General features: G+C 37.1%; 1 long non-coding RNA gene across 16 annotated transcripts in view; it reads right to left on the reverse strand.

Annotated features, from left to right (window-relative positions):
• LOC125643369 (uncharacterized) overlaps nucleotides 1-14631 on the reverse strand; it is a 134315-nt gene that overhangs the window by 116168 nt on the left and 3516 nt on the right. For 7 of the 16 annotated variants that reach the window (XR_012670303.1, XR_012670298.1, XR_012670304.1 and 4 more), the window contains one exon: nucleotides 9848-9896. The exons of 1 other annotated variant lie outside the window; for it this stretch is intronic. This is a non-coding gene — a long non-coding RNA (uncharacterized LOC125643369). Of the gene's footprint in view, nucleotides 1-512; nucleotides 636-9847; nucleotides 9897-10453; nucleotides 10535-14237; nucleotides 14257-14631 lie in introns of those variants that run through there. 8 more of the 16 variants (XR_012670299.1, XR_012670296.1, XR_012670301.1 and 5 more) reach the window with 6 other exon arrangements.

Raw genomic sequence — 14631 nt, forward strand, 5'->3', positions numbered from 1 at the left:
CAAGATGTCTATATTAAAAAGAACAAGTGAAATTTATCTCTAGTGCACTTCCATAGTCGTCTGTGGCATTACACCAGAGATAAAATGGGCCATCCATAGTAATAAGCATCATGACTTAGTTCTTTAAAATCACTGGCTAACTTGTATCTTGAATGATTGGATTCAAAAACTAGTAGGTTGCAAGTAGGCCTTTTTGTTTACCTGTTATGCAAGAAATAAAACAATATTTAATTATGACAAATCAAACATCTGAATCTCTGAGTGTAGCGTATATTAATTTGCAGTACTAATGTAGTAAAGGCTAGATTAAAAAGCTTGGTTTATTTGGAAACGTACTTATTCCTAAAAGCATGTATCCAGATCATTTTTAAATTGGATCTCTTGTCCCCCATGGGCCACATCACATAACTGGATGCCAATGAAATGTCTGCAAATGATAAAAACTAAAAAAACCACCATTTTCTTTTTGGTCCCTGGAGAGCTGGGAGAGGGGACTGCGAGAGAGAAGGTACCTGCAGTGGGCAGGGATTCTGTCTGCTAAAATTCATCATCAAATCTGTCCAGCCTCTGGGACTTCATTTGAGTGCCTGCGTCCACTCAAGCTGACCTCATTGCAGAATCAGAAGTCTCTTGATCTTAACAGAGAAACCAAAAAGGAAAGTAAATCCCAAGTGTCCAGCTCAGAGGATGTGACATGAACTTTGGAAAGATGAAAGATATGAGGAACATTTAATATTCCAAAATGATAGGTTGTTGCAGTCGGTGGATCAGGGATGAGACGACTGGGGAACCAGATTGGTGCACCTTTGGGTCAGTTCACTTCTCATGTCGTCAACATTTTGTTTAATTTAGGAGGAAACAGTTCTGAGCTGAGATAAAAACTACAAAAAAAAAAAATCACTAAATCACTCCACAGGCTAACATAACAATTTAATCTAGCCTGTGCTTCCCCTAGCTTTATACCTACGGTCTGATTTCTTCTTCTTCTGTTTCTGACATCTATTTTTCTTTTACTGGGCTAACCTTAACTTGGAAGCTTAAGGAGCTGAGTGGTTTCATTCTGGGTACAACTAGCCAATATACAAGTTCATTTATGACCAACAATAATGGGTCTGATCTTGAAGTCACTAGAACTTCAGTGGGAACATTAGCAGGACAAATATTTGTATTATATGTGCTAAAGGATCAGTAATTAAATCTCTTGTTTTGGGGCATTAGGTGGTCATAGCGGATGTCACAAAGTGTTTTTCCCCCATGTTCAGCACTGGCCATGTGCATTATGAATATATTCTTCCTCTGGTGTATCGGGCACAGGACACTTGCTGGAGCCAGAATACTGAAATTAATGGACTTATAGTTCACCCTGTTGTATCAGATCAGTATTTAGCTAGTTCCAGTTCTGCATTTAGGGATTTATTCTTCCCTTACTGCTACTGTGAGGGGCAGGAAATATAAAATTTAGACTAGGACTGGTTAAAATCATGGGCACCGAGCTCTTACCCTTAAAAAACCATTTTACACAATCAGTCTCGGAGCCCTGAGTCTCCTAATGAATATTTGGCTAGGTAAGAGAGCAAATTTAATATTCAGAACCTTGGCCTGTCTTGATTCATCCCCCGTTGGTGGTGTGGGAACTACCCTTAGAGGGCAAATGGTATGTTTCAGTGATTAAACAGAATCAGCAGAAATAGTTTAAAATGCAAGTGGAGTGTCTGGAAAGGGACACAGGGCCAGATGTTTAAAGGTATTTAGGCACCTAAATATGAGGGTAAACACCTAGTAGGGTTTTCAAAAACACTTGGGTGCCTATCTCCATCTTTAGGTGCCTAACTACCATTAAAATCTAGCCCGTAGACTTTTGGAGGATGCAACATGATGTGGGTCACACAATAAAAGTATCTCAAGCTGCGGCCCAGGATGCTTCAAAGGAATGCTGTTTCAGGTCTGCTCTGATTTCTAATTAGATAATGAATGATGTAGGATTCTAAAGCCAACCTGGAATTTGTGTTAGCACTTTGCATGTATGAATGACAAAGGAACACTGATTTCATATTGATTTAAATGATCCAGCGAAAGAATGTTTAAACATCATGTGCTTGATGCCCAGCTATGCCAGAGCACCTGGAAATATCAACTTAATTCCAGATGTTCTGCCAATGACAAACTTCTTTATTTTACAGCCACACCACACGCACACACTCACCATGTGACTTCCAGTTCCACAAATAAGACTGAGCCGTTTCTGCTCCTGGTCCCTTGATAACTCTGATTTGCAAGTGCTGGAAAGAATTTTAATCTACATAGTTTTAAAAGAGAGGGGGCTTTTAAATATGCTGCAAACAATTTGTGATGGTCATCTCTAAAATGCAGTTCCATTATCCTTTTCCATTTGGAATGAATGAGGCTAATTAATTTCAGGCCATACTTGATGAGGTCAGCACCATGCGAAGGGTGCGTGCTAGACATTGCTAATCTCTTTCAGCTGAGAGTGATGAATTAAAGATGAAGCATGCCTTTGCAGGCCTAATTTAGAATGTATATCAAAAACCTACAGCAAATAATACTATACCCTACAACAAAGGAAAACTTGTTCTCTCAGGCTCCCATGTAGTGTTGATTTTAAAGCCATTTTCATTTCACTTTGGAATTCCAGCTGTGGATGGGTGAAACAGTTCAGAGAAATCAGGGTTTCTCAGCCTGCATGGACAAAGTGATGGTGGGGGGAAGAACTAGTCAGTGTTTGATCCTGTATGTATTGTGATTCTAACTGTATGCATTACATTTAGTAAAGCTGTCGGAGTCCTGCATTCCCCAAGTTAATAGTACCTGTGACATATTACCCCTGTGCACCAAAGGAGTTTTCCTAATATATTTTACAGTCTAAAGGGAAAGCAATAAATTTGTTAATGATGGTTCTTATCAATTTTTACTGGGTTTTCTATGTTGCCCCTGTTCTATAGGCATGGCATTTAATTTCTGTTGGGACAATAATAAAAATACACAAGCCTCCAGGCCAACAAAGAGCAAGATCTCTCCACTCTTACTCATATTGAATAGTACATTCCTTCTTGAATAGTCCCATTTGCTTACATCAGTAAGGGTAGCAGAATTTGGCCCAAAAGGTTGCTATGAAAGTCACTGTTAAACTAACCAGGCCCGATCCTCAGGCCGTCTAAATTGGTGCAGATCCATTTAATTCAATGTAGTTATGCTGATTTATGACTGACTCAGGTCTCATCCATGGCCAAGTCTTTCCATACTTAGGCAAAACTCAGACTGAAATCAACAGGAGTTTTGCCTGAGTAAGAGACTGCAGGATTTGGCCCCATATGCAGCAAGAAATTAGACATAATTGTCATTGCTGTAAAACAGATAATATGAAATGTAAATCTGTTCTCTGGAGGGAGAGGTTGAAAACAATAGACCTCCAGCTACCCAGCACTGTGTTTCTTAGTACCTAGCGATTAGCTGAAATTCTTGACAGGTTATTGTAATGAATCAAAGTTCCCAACTGGTGGCCATAACCGGCTGCTGTCTTTGTATCCCAGTAGTCCTCATTAGAACAAAGCTGCTTCGAATTAAATCCAATCTACATGCCGAATCAATCTTTCAACCCTTTGATTGCTTCTGAAAATATTTATATTTCTTAATAATGCACATTTTGTCCCGCAGCCTGTGATTAAACCCAGACAAGGTCTAGAAAAGCCTAGAGTGTATATGGAAGGGGTTATTTGGGACAGGAAAGGAGAGATAAAGAACACAGGTTTTTCCCATTGTGGAACCATTAGAGTGTATAAATCTAGCAAATTTAGTTGTATAAGCATCAGAGTGGGTTGGTAATAAATACAGATTGGAGTATTATAGTAACCAAATGGAGTGTATGGATTATGTTCAGTAGTTCATAATTCTCCAATGCTGCACTCTAGCTAGCTTCTCACTGCACTGAACTTTATTAATATTCTCTTTGCATGTTTCCTGCTGAAAAGTTAAAGATTGCAATGATACTCTACATAATACCAACATATTTAAAGGATCTTCCCCTACAACTAATTTCAGGGAATGGTTTTTAAAGGGTTTAATTAGAAGAAACAGATGCTGTAAATCAGCTACTAACTCCATTAAAAGTCACCAATTTACACCAATTGTGGATCTGGCCTTAAGTTCATGAAAATCAGAATTTGAACATAAACAAGTAAACCACTATTTCTACTTATCCAATTAATTTTGTAGGTGGTCAATGAGGGGCTCTGGGGTGGGAAACACAAAGGCTTTCCAGCTGCAGCCCATGGTAAACAGCATGTAATATGTTTAGTAAAAGGTGATGTAAACTACAGGTAAGATAAGGTGGCAGGGTAAAGATGGATATATTCCTTGGCTGAGAAGTTATTGAATGATTATTAAAATTTGCATAGCTAGGTCCTGATTCTGCATAATGGGAATTATGCCCTTGCTTGGGAACATAGATCAGATGAGGGAAAATTCCTTGGCATTCCTCCCTAAACATAAGTGACTCTTCTTAGCTATAATAATAATGAAAAGGTGCCAGAGGGAGCTGACTTTTTAGAAACATGTAAGAATAAATCAGCTGGGCAAAATTATTACTATCCCTGGGTAAAGAGAAGAAATTTCTCAGAACTGAATGAAAAATATATTGTTTAATTATAATAATCAAGATGGTAAAGGAAGATCTAGTAGATTTGGTCCCTTTGCTGGTAAATTTTCATTATATTTATGCAAGTCTTCAGTAAAGGATGGAAGCAAAAATTCTTGCTCAACATGCTTTTCAGTCAGTCAACACACATTTCATTGTATTAAGCTGCCATTTCCTAAATATGTTATTTATGATCATTACTTATCTTATTAATTATAATTATTATTTATTATTATTTATTTATTATATCATGAGTCTTGACCAATATTCGGCATTAAAATGTGGTTAGGATATATGGTCTTCCAAAGTAGGGGAACCTATGCATTATCACCAGGGGGGCAAAAATCCTTGTGTCAGAGATATAGGACCTGATCCAAAGCCTGCTGAACTTAATAGAAAGACTCCCATTAACTTTAGTAGATTTTGGATCAGGCTTTTAGTAAAGATGTTATATGATGAAGCTGATATTTTATGAATAACTTCTTCTGTTATTTGACAAGCCCAATTGTACACTGCATTTGGAGTTCATTATTGAAAAGAAGCCTTTTGTGTGAGAACTTTAAAATATATCCTTTAGTGAAGAGACACACAAAACACAGAAAGTATTGTCTTCTGGGGTGCTTTTATTCAAGAGTTCCAGCCTAAAGGTGTATGCCTATTTTTAAAAGAAATTTTCTGATTGTAGATAACGGCTCAATTTGATTTAGTGTCGAATGATAGTGATGGGGTTGATAACTGAGCATTCATCGGTAATTCATCTTGTGCTAGTAGAAATTTACAGCAAAGCAGTGCTTTCCCAACACTGACAAGTCCTATTAATCTTCTTCAGACACATTTCAATAGGTGTCTCCATCTGTGCCCAACATCTAAACACTCTGGCATCACTAGGGACTTTGAGACACCTTCATTTCAGGTTACGCTAGTAAAAATGTGATACTAGATTGCACTCTATTTTTTAACCTAATTCTCTCTTTTCATTCAATTAGCCTTTCTTGCCTGCATTTTTCAACTTATGTGTAATATCCTTTTTCCCAGAAAGAACTCATATGGAGATTTTATTTCTTATAGAAACAAAATATACTATGTTGAGAGCAGCCAAAACCTTTAACTTTTAAAACAGCATAATACAGTTCACAGTTACTGTGGAACTAGAGATACTGGCTGCAAAAGTGTCTTCTGTATAGCATGCCCACAAGGCAAACTATATCTGTCATAATGCAACTCTTACAGGCATTATTAGGCCTGGATAGAGGAAGGACTGAAATTGAGTTTATTCTTTTTCCAGGTTACCAATTTTTTAAACAGTTCATTGCACACCACTTTGGTTTTGAAGTCCAATACAATCCCAAAAGCATCCATGTGTGCTCAGTTATGTATAGATCACCACCATATAACACACCTCTCTTTATATGTGCAGCTAATGCATGAACAAACATTGCACAGTCAAATTAGAGCAGTAACATTTATGGGTAGATTATGCTCACTCTTCCTTGCTTGTTACTGAAAGAAAAGTAATTTGCAAACCACATGGACAAAGTATATGTAAAATGTATGTGAATTTCACCCCAGAAATGAACGTTGTTAGCTTCACTTTCAAACCTGCAATGACTTTGTTAACAGAGACAGCATAACTTTAAAGATTATTTATTTCAAAAAACCGAGTCACTTACTCCACATGGACATTTCAGTTATGTTTTAAAAGAAAAGCTGGAGATGTTTTCCTAATTTTGATCTCTGAGTAGCTGCTTCATTTCCCACAAAAATCTTGTCGTGAACTTTCTCCTTAACAGATCCAAACAATGAGTAAAATGCATAAATATGTAGCAGCATTCTAGAACTAGGACAGAGTCTCAGACGTTGTTTCTTGCTTCTATGAAGTTCTCTAAAACCATCCTGTGAGTCATGTTATAGATCTAAATGACCTTATTGTAGGTGGCAAGTTTAAATGTGCCATATTAATAACTTGTTATCCAAGACAAATTAAGTCCTTATGTGTCAAAAGCACTCTGCTCTGGATTACCTACAAGACAAGTATTTATTGAATAAACGTTGGATCCAATTTCATTTTAATGTGACTGACTGTATGCTTCAGCCTTTTAGAATGAGATAAAAACACTCAAACCTATAACTCTGTTGCAACATTACACCTAACTTGTCTATTTCTATTATTGTCTCTTAAAGTGGGATATGGATAGGGTTTTTTGTTTTGTTTTGTTTTAAAGGTTTTATTATTATTATCATTCTGAAGAGCAAGGGGAGAGATAGAAAAAAGGCTGGCATTCAGCCTAAAGAGAAATCATTGAAACAAATTAATCCTATGCCGTTTAAATTGACATGGTAATCCATCATCAGCAAAGGCAAACTCTGAAAGCAATCTAGAATCTGCAGTGTTCTTTCACTGGCCCTGAGGCACAAAGACAGATAGTAAAAGAGGAGGAAAAAAAATCATAAAAGTTAGCAATGCCTTGGAAAAGAGAAGGGGGGCCTGGGGGAAAGAAACAGCTTTCACTTTTCCTCCTTCTAAATATCCAGTTCAGAAAAGAATCCTGATTAACCTTCAACAGTTGTTTACTAAGCTGAGTGTCAAGTCATTATCAGCTGCAAAGCAGGGAGTGTTTTTCATATAGTGTCCAGCCTTTATCAACTCTACCATGCAAAACTATGCCAAACATCAACTTTGGCAATTCTCTCCATTTGTGCCTTATATCAGCCTAAATTTAGTTATTCCAAATGGACAAAACTGTGCTTTTTCTTCATAACATTGTACTGGCATCAAAATTTAATAGTCTTGATCTGTAAACAGTTGATGGAAAAGGCTTGTTTGATAATCTAGTCCCCACCCCTGTCTGTACAGGATTGTCCACTAAACTATATTTCCTTGGGCTTTGTCTAATCTAGTTTTAAATACCTCTAGTGATGGGACCTTTTGCATTTTTAACATTTAGAACACATGCTGCAAGGGAACAATTTAAAGGTCTCAGGCCTTGGAAGCCAGTTGTACTGAAGCCGCTACCATCATCATATAAAGTTATCTACCACTCAGCCAGAACTGAGCTATCTAAGAACAGCTTCTACTGCTCCTACTTTTCTTTTAAGCTAACAGATCCGTAACTTTTATCCAAAGCTTCTCCTCACTAACTGGGTCTAGCAATCCAAAGAGTAGAATGTTTGTTATTGAATTAATACTTTGAATTTTAGACAGTAAAACAACATAAAATAAAAGTAGAAAGCTCGGGAAGGAATAATACCTTAGAGTTAGAAACTGATATAGTATGAAGAAAAAGTCAGGCACCTTTGTGCCAAAGGCAAAGAGGTGAAAGGCTGGATAATCTGACCCATACCCAACATCTGCCCTATTTTAATTTAGCTGGGATAAAGTTTCTTGTTTATTATTAAGAAAACTTTTATGAGCAATGTTATCAAATCTGTTTTATTGGTGTATGACATGCTGTACTATTGCGGGTGGGTTTTTTGGGTTTTGTTTTGTTTTTTTTTTAGGGATCCCCTCCCATTCTAAAGCAACCCAGTTCTCAGGTTCTACTATTTGGATGACAATTTCATCTCCCTATGAAGCACTGCAACTGGATCTGAAACACATTGGGCAGGTTAACTGCTCAGTGTCGGTCAAAAGGATTCATTTTTAGGTGAAGAACTGTGCAAGGTTTAAAAGTGCCAAAATGACATTTGCAAGTCACTATCAGAGATGTTTGCTGAATATAAGTGTAAAGAATGGCTGAAGTAAATAACTGTATTCTGCATAACACTAAATTGCTAGTGTCGAAAATGATCTCACTCGATTTATGAATTTATTTTCCCTCTTGTAGCAAGACTTTTTAGATTTAGTAACAAAATATACTATAATATAAAAGGGTAAATATAGGGACTGAAATGACTCCACTGACTTCAGCTACCTGGTCTGTGTCCGAAGGAGGCTGAATACTTAAGTATACCTAAGATTAGGATATGATTAAAACCATAATATTTTTATAAGCACTAATATATTTAAAATCCAAAATAGGGTTATTTCATTATCAGATAATACTTAGATCAAATTAAATACTGTAGCTGGAAATAAAGTTGTATGTAATTGTTTGCTATTAAAACCTAAAACTGGTCCTAGTTTTTAAAATTTGTTCTTCCTGGCTCTTGATATAAGGCAAGCTTTTCACGAAAGGCCACACCTGCCATTTTTCACTGTTTGCTGGTATCCCCTTGCTTTAATGTTTTCAGTTTAGTTTAATTCTTTAACATGATAAAATCTCATTCAATTTATCTCAAACACAAAGGATTTTTTATAAGACTGATTAATTCCTTATAAATAGAAATTAGACTTTCATACAAAACTAGCACCATTTTAAAAATGGTGTCTGCAAAAATAAGGGAGGAAATGTGAAGAAATGTATAACTAGATTGATAGGCAGTACAGAGAAGGATTTCACTATTGTGTAAAATAGCTCATCTTAATTCAGTTCAGAACACAGAGTCTAAAATATGCATTTAAAATATTTCCAAGAAAGCTTCAGCCTTTAAGAGGAGGGGAAGTTTTAATTAAGAGGCTATAAATAGGTAATTGATAAAAAAAATTCCTAAATTCATGTCATGTGGTTCAGCTGTGGTTATGTGTGTACATCTGTCTGTCCCTGTCTAGGCTTATTGGATATTTCTGATAGCTGTATTTCTATTTAAGTAATGCCTAATGCAGGCCCTAGAATGTAGTAACTGCTTCCCTAAATAATCTGTTTCTGTTTTTTAAAAAAAAAAAAAAAACCCTAAAAGAACCTCAGAATGTTTATAAATAAAACTAAAGCTTTCCTTTTTTATATTTGATAATGTTATTTTAAAGCTGAATATTTAATAAGTATATGATTCTATACTGCCTAAGATTCTGCTAATTATTTTGGATTTGTCTCTTAAAAATCACAAGCCACTAGAAAGACTTCATTATTAGGTCTGTTGAAAGGAAGACAAGTAAAAATAGAAGGTAATGATTACTATTATTGGGGCGGTTTACTTTTTTTTTTTTAATTTTTGTTTAGCAGAGTGATGGATTAAAATCTAGTTATATTCTAAAATCAGAGTGTGTTAAATAGACAGGAACATATTACAGTTATCATTCATATTCTTTGCTATTCCAGTTATCTTGTTAATTTGAAAATAACATAAAAGTACGCAGAGATCATATTTAAACATACTCACCAAAAATGTACCCACCTGCCTCAGCAGTTAACAGATTTCTATCTTCATACTGGGAAAAAGCAAACAAGCAAATAAAAAAAACCCAATTCAAATGTATAGGTTAAGATTTGTATATGACAAATATTGTGTGAAATACATAGAAACCTACAAACAATTTCTTTGCTTAAAAAGTAGTTTGATAGCATTCAAAGATACAATTCAATATCAAGTTAAAAGATTTAAGAACAGAGAATATGAAGCAAAAATGCAAATTTCTACAGTGTTATTCTGTGTGTGTAAATACATATATCGGCATGTAGATACAATCTGAGAGTTATTAACTTTCAGCATCAATGATTAATCTTGAATCAATACACTGCAACTACCTATTAATATATCAGCCAGGTGTGCTAGCAGGCAAATATACTTTGAGAATTATTTCTAGATTTCTTCTTTAAAAGTTATAATTTGACTATGGAGAGCAATCTAAAGCGATTGTTTTGGAGCTGGTAAATATACTTTTCTTTTTGCAATATCTGACATTTTAAGAATACTTCATTTACTCCACGTTTTAAAAGTAGGGAAAAAGAAAATTTGCAATGAAGTAAATCAAAAATATTGTTTTACCGAAGTGTGCATATATTTATAAGGTTTATGCATGGATGTTATATATGTATATGCAGGCAGGCAAAACAGTTTTCTTTCCATTTCCATTTTCCTTCGTACTAGAGAAAAAAGGAATAAGAAGGATCAGAGTTCTTAAACCTTGCAGCCACACTGAACCTCACACTACTGCAATCTCCTTTCTTCCCTAGCATCTCTCTCTCTCACACACACACACACACACACACACCCTTTAGATTAGCGTAGTTAACCTTGGTTCTGTGCTGGAGCGGGAAGGGTTAATGAAACCAAGCTCTTTACGACCTCGAGGGTCAGACTCTTCCTATCTGCAATCTAAGGAATTAGGTAAAGAGGTTATAAGATTATAGTGGGAGGCGTTATAGGCCCTGCTGGCCTCACACCTGAACATATTGGTCTAATCCACTGGGATTCTTAAAAACCGCTTCAGCTATGGAAAACTGTTAATTAGTCTGTGTCTATCCTGGGGTTTCCTGTTGCATTAGTGATCCAAGAGGGCAGTGTGAACCCCGTAGCCTTAATTTAGGGAGAAAATAGCGTTTGGATTAAGGGCACACAAAGGAATGAAAAGCCATTTTTTTCGGCCACTTCTTAGATATTAAGTAACCAGTTGCCTATTCCTAGCTGTTGCTAACTCCAGTGCTTGTTCCCGGTAGCAAAATTAGCACTTGGAGAAGTGAAAAGCCATTTTCCCATCAGTTCTGCTCTGAGGCTCCTAGTTTAAGGTGCCTCCATCCTTCTCAGAAAATAGCATCATTCGAGCTGCTTCTAAAAACTTTCCTTGGGCGTATTGACTTAGTTCTATTCAGTGACACCCTGTCTGGGTTTTTCCCCCAAAGAAAAGATGTCCGCGGCAGCTAGTCCCTTTAATAGGGAGACAATAACACTTACTCTATGCAAAAATTCACCAGACTCTTTAAATAGTCTACCTTAGGGTTGATTGGCAGAGTCATTGTCGAGTTCTAGCTTTGTATACTTTGCTACTTGCCACGACTGTCTGAAGCAGAGTTGTACATAACCTACTACCACACATCAACTGATATGATTGTACCTGAGACAGAATTGAATAGTCCTTTAAAAACTGCTGGGATTGAAGACCCTGCATTAGAATCCCCATCCGAATTAAAATACTCATACGGGTAGAGCAGAGTTTAATCATGTTGTCTTTTTCAGAAGTGCCATTCGTGGTCACCTTAGAAATGCAGTAATCTCTAGATTACAGACTAGAGGAGCTGTTATTACAGTATAACGCGCTGTGGTTAAACACTAAAATCTATTTTATTCACCACGTTTATTTTAGGGGGTGGGAACAAAATCCCACCACTGAGATGAATTGACTGTAGCTGCTGTTATTAAAGACATTCCTGCCTGACGGAGATAGATAACTGAAGTCCCTTCAACTTGATCTCAAAGTCTGACCATCATGTACTCCAACCCTCTCCTTTTTATTCTCGCTGTTATGTCTTTTGTCACCATTTTCTCAGTGTTTCAGTCATTGCTTTACATGTGGGTGGGGCAAACTTTTATGTCCTTCTCCTAGTTGTATTTTCCTTATAGAATTCCTATTCGCCTCCTATTTGTCTGTTTCATGTGTGCTCCTGATTCCTCTGCCTAGCTGATAGGGATCATTTTAGAAATGTGGGTCTTATTCTTCCTACCTTCTTCGGGCTGATTGGGTATTATTTTTTCATTGGTTCTGCTACAATGGGTTCCTCCCTTTAATCTCCCGATATATTTTTCTTTTCTTTTCCCCATCCCGGTATAGCCAAATCCATGAAATTCACAGCCTCTCTCTACTGGGTCGCCTAATCACTTGATATCGATTTCCCTAACTCTTTTCATCCAGCTGAAGACACATCTTAAAACACTCCAAGCCAGAGTGTGCTCTTTGCTTTATACACACTAATAAAATGATTTACCCTTCTCTCTCTACTCTCCTCACAGGAGAAAATCGTTCAAGTCCCGGCTATTTGTGTGTGATCAGTAAATATTTAGTGTGGTGACATCTTCGGCTCCTCTCCTGATCAATACCCAGCCCAACAGGAGGTGGACTTTTGTCCGGGAGGAGACTTGCTGAGAGCTCCTTTAGATGAGTTCTTTGCCTCTCCTACAGTTATGTTATGATTTCTTCTTGAATGTACCCAGTAAAGAGAGAAATATAGGGTTTTAAATGGTCTGTTCTCAACCTGTTTACTTTGACATTAAACCACCTACGCATCACCATATCTCCCATCTCCCTGTAATGTTCTAAACTCTTTCCAACTGCAGCAGCAAAATGAATCTCGATCAAGCCACCAGACACACTCCATTTGCCATTCTGTACCCCCTCTTTTTTCTCTCTCCTCGCTTAACAATTCACTGTCGAGTGAGGGGGGGACGTGGGTGAGGGGTCTGTTTCCTCAGTCCCACTTGTGCAGGAATCAGGATGTCTCGCTGTAAGGGTTTCACTCCCTAGCAAAGTCATGCTCAGCGTCGTTCTTCGGAAGTGCCTGGGAATACAAGGTGCCTCAGGAACTTCACATCCATCCATACGCTTCTTCTCCTTGCAATCTGAGGCTATGTTCCCCCAACCCCCTTTAATAGATTAAAATGAGTCAGGGCTGGGATATGGAAACTGCCTTTAAAACAATTAACAACGGACTAGATATTAAACCCTATTTTCTATAACTACCCACGTTAGAGAGCTTTCTCTAAGGTACTAAAATGGCCAGAAAGAGGAGTCCATGAGTGCTTCTTCTGATCTGTTATTTCATCCCAGGGAAAGCCCGTGCCTGGAATGTGAAATATTTTCTATTGTAAATGATTAAATCAGTATATAATATGTGTATGTGTTTATACTAGTGCAGAGATAGGTGTATGTGTATACACGTGTGTATAAAATATAATACATGAATACACAACCATATTTTAGATTTAGCATGTGTGTTTATTTGATCCATATTTTATACACAGCTATATATTTCATTATATGTCTGTATTTAGTCATCTGTCTCTATATTAGCTGAATATTACTTGCATTTATATATATAATTGAAGTACCCTTACTGCACATATATAATTTACAGCTATATAGCCATGTTATATATATAGCCGTAATTATGTATGTGTACTACAATTAAATATTCCACTATACAAACAACTACATCCACATGTTAACTTTGTTTATAAAGCACTCTAACTAATGGCTTTTAACTAATTTATCCAGTGCCTTATACAGGTAAAGGAGACGACTGGTGGAGGAGGGGGGGGGGAATCCATATCAAAAGGTGTTACACCCTCTCTGCCGGAGGAACTTTGCACATCTTGTATAGAGCGATTATCTCCAGAATATATCTTTATACTAATGCATACTTAATTGGTCTGTCTTGACTGTCCATATAAAACAATTTAATTAGGGTGCTTTCTGCTTTGGAAAGAAGAAAAAAAAATCTGCCCAGCATTTATTGTATTTAGCACCAATACAGGCAGAAAATGTTGCACAAGGTTTTGGTTGAAAGAGCACCTATGTGACCATTGAAGGGCGTTGATCCGAAAAGACAGAGAGGACAAGTAAAATCGATTTGAAGCGACCCTCTCTGTCCCTTTCACACCATTCAGACACTCCATTCCTTCTAAGACAAAGACCTAGCGCCTTGGGAATGCTTGCAAAAAAAAAAAAAAAAAAAACAAAACCTCCAATCCCACAGGCAAAGGGAGCACTTTGAGAAATTCCTTGATATTGCTGTTATTTAAAAAAAAAAAAAAATGATCCACCCCAAGATATTCTTACCCGGCGTCTAACATTTCTTCTGCAGGAATGCCCCTGGAATGGGTGGAGGTAATTATGGCTATTAGTATTGCAAGTCTAGTTTCAACCTTGGTCTTTCGCAGGCTTTTAGGGTTAAAATAGCCCTCACCTCTGACCCCTGAAGAGCAGAGTTGTGGCTGTCGCTACAACTTGGGCCAAAGTTTTCAAACGCTGAGCTGCACAGCAGAGGGAAAACGTCTCCCTGGAATTATTTTTTATTTTAGATTTAAAACATCTTTAGCCGGTTTAATTAAATCCCCTCCAGGCAGCACCTTGGAGGGGGGGCGGGAGCGAGGTGGGGGGGGGGGAAGAATCCTTAAAGGTATAGTCCACAATCTCTCTCTCTTCCTTGTTTCCTTATGGGCAGTTTGTTTTC

The sequence above is a fragment of the Caretta caretta genome, chromosome 10 (assembly GCF_965140235.1).
Source record: "Caretta caretta isolate rCarCar2 chromosome 10, rCarCar1.hap1, whole genome shotgun sequence".
NCBI lineage: Eukaryota > Metazoa > Chordata > Testudines > Cheloniidae > Caretta > Caretta caretta.